General features: G+C 35.7%; 1 non-coding gene across 1 annotated transcript; it reads right to left on the bottom strand.

The window, feature by feature from the left end:
• Window positions 1-478: 478 nt before the first annotated feature.
• TRNAQ-CUG lies at window positions 479-550 on the bottom strand. The gene has a single exon. It is a non-coding gene; the product is annotated as a tRNA-Gln (tRNA).
• Window positions 551-3,154: the final 2,604 nt, after the last annotated feature.

The raw sequence follows: 3,154 nt of genomic DNA, 5'->3' as shown, positions 1-3,154 counted from the left end.
CTGGATCTGAATTTAACTCTACTTAATTTATCACAACCAAACTTGTAAAGAACAAAGGCCAAAAACCAAAAACAGTACAGAATAAGGTAAATATTATTATTATATGTATCTTGTCTGTCTGTCTTCTGGATAGTGGGTCAAATTTTCGAATCCCATGAGCTTTTGTTTTTCATGCCATCTTGTTGACAATTACTTTACCTATCTTCCAAGTTATAGGATGAAGATGAACCACCCTAATTAAATTTACAAACCTACCTTTGGAAATGAATAAGAGATAAATAAATGACATAAAACAGAGCATTTTTAGAGAAGATGCTCTCAAATGATAACCGTTCAATATTGGAGAGCTTAAAACTGATAGTTCATCGACTGCAGGACGGCATAAACTTGTGCACCAAACACTCCTGAACAAGCTGGACTACAGGACGGCTGCCATTGCTCACTCCTTCAACTGAATATTAAAAAATATTTATTTATTAGGTCCTACCGAGAATTGAACTCGGGTTACTGGATTCAGAGTCCAATGTCCTAACCGCTAGACCATAGGACCATTTTGAATAGCTTATATTTTATTTAATCATTAAATTATTATTTATCTAAGCAATTCTAACCAAATATTTACCACCATGTCTTATTTTACAATGATGCCCATCGTTTTTACAAAACACTCATTTAATTTGAAAATAAATGAAGATTTGAGAAAGACTTATATCTATGCTAATGATGGTAAACCGTTAAATGAATTTGACAAATTGCAATTTTGTTTCTCGCATACTTGATTGACTCTTTTCGAGTCTAATTGTTTCCAATGATTTATATATCTCACAAACTTATGCAAAAGGGTAGGGTTTATTTTTTGAAAATCTATTTTATTTTAATTAAAAAAATATTAGTGTGAAATTCGTGTATACTACGAAAAAAAATTCAAGGTTAACATCACCACAAACTAACACATAACAAATTATTTGAAAAAATCAATCGAAATGAAAAACTTCAAGCGAACAAAGTAAACCGGGGATCAACGACTCTACTAACACCCATGGCGTCCCTTCTTCGAGCGTAATTGAAAAAAAAAATTCCTTTTTCAATGTATCATGATTTCCGTACGAGGGAAATGTTATACTTTTTATACGACCACATTAACTAGATTTGAAGATTGAATTGAAGCTAGACTAGGGTTTATGTAAGCCTAAGACAATTTTATAGTTAGAATGTTAATTTATTTTTAAGGATAAACTTCACTAAAACCGCATTACAACTTAATAATGACTTTACATGACACATATAGCAACTTGTATGTAAGTTACTGGTAATTCTTGTATTTTAATAAGAAAGTAAAGTCTAAGCAGCGACCATAGTTGTGGGATGTCATGTTAGTTCTCCATTAATTCAAAAAAAAAATTAAAAAAAATTAAGTCTTATTATTTAAGAAGTATAAGAAATTCAAAACATCAACGTGACAATTAATATTCTTCACCATCATCATGAACCCTAACAAAATACTTAGTTGGCTCTACATCAACAAACCTCAAACAAGAAAAAATAATAGGTCCTACTTTTTTTTTGGGGGGGGGGAAACGACTTATCGTTATTTCATTTAAAATTCCCAAAAACGGGAAAAAAAACCACGAGTTTAAGATATCATTTTAGACAGGCCTAGAATGATTTTGAAGTCGTAACATTCTGAATAAAAGCTAAAAAGCTAAAAACGTAAATGAATTATCTGTTTATAATGCTTTCAATTCTAGTGAGTTTAAAAAACGGTAAACTCCAGTTTTTGCATATATTCCAGTTCTGCTCCGTGCTTGGAATTCCTCTCCACGTTCTCGCGAGGGCGCTGCAATCCGATACAATATCTTTCCATAACTCGTCAACGCTCATGCGGGTTCTGCCATATACCCTTGCATTCCATTCTTGCCAAATATTATACACCACTGCTTCAAAGCCGCACTTAAACACGCTTATTGCAAATTTATTTCTCTTGGCTTTGAGTAGTGCTGCTTCTTTGATTTAATTCCATTCGCTCTGGAAACTAATCAGCTCCAGGCTTTTATATAATCTGTCATAAAGCTCCAAATCAATACAGCAGTTCCCGAATATGTGATCTATGGTTTCTTCATTTCTTATGCATAGAAGACAACTCGCATCCGGGATGCTCATATACTTGCTAATACGATCACGAGTGTTGATTCTTTCCTAGAAGGCGAGCCATAGGATGAACTGGTGTCGTGGGATAATCTTCGTTGACCATACAAGAGGAGCCCATTCCACTTTATGCGCTTTTTCCTAGATAACTCTCATATTTTCTTCAATACCAGCTTCCCATTGTCCTCGACTTTCCATTCATGAATATCCGGTTTGTCGTGTAGTTGTATGTTACTTATATGATCAAGTATCCTCTTTCCTTATGAAATTCTTCTCAAGAGCAAGTTCCAATTCTCGTCTTTGATGTCTCTGATTTTCGCTTTTGCGCAGTCCCTTCTGATACGGGTATTTTGAAACTCCTCCTCGTCGATGATAGGCTGGTTTTCGAACTAGGGGTGCCATAATAGAGTGCATTTCCCGTCCCCTAATCGGATGTAATAAAGATCTGCAATACCGCTTCTTAGTTTAAGAATCTTTTTCAAAGACTAGCTCATACCTTCGTGAATTTTGCAGGCCAGATGCTGGTTTCGTGTTTCATAAACCTCGTATGCACCCATTTGATTCATAGTGACTCCTGATTGCGCTCCAAAGCCCACAGATGCTTGAAGGTTAAAACCTTGTTCCACTCAATACAATTCTTCAAGTCGATGCCTCCCTCGTCCTTCGGTTTGTAGAGAGCGGTACATTTGACTTTCTTTCCTCTTCTTCCACTACTACCCCAGATAAATTTTCTCATCGGTGTGTCGAGTTCCTTCATTACATTCTTCGGAATGACCATTTTCTGCGCCCAGTAGCCAACTATGCCCATAACCACGGTTTTGATAAGTTCGATCCTCCCTACATAAGAAAGTTTTTTGATGCCCAGCCAGATATCGTGTTTTTTACCTTTTCAATCAGCAGCTTGTAATGTGAGATCTCGATCTGCTTCGCAGTTAACGGAATTCCTAAGTACCGAGAATTGAACTTGGGTTACTAAATTCAGAGTCCAGTGTCCTAACCACTATATCAT

This window comes from Impatiens glandulifera, chromosome 2 (assembly GCF_907164915.1).
Source record: "Impatiens glandulifera chromosome 2, dImpGla2.1, whole genome shotgun sequence".
Lineage (NCBI taxonomy): Eukaryota > Viridiplantae > Streptophyta > Magnoliopsida > Ericales > Balsaminaceae > Impatiens > Impatiens glandulifera.
This window is presented reverse-complemented; position numbering and strand designations above follow the sequence as displayed.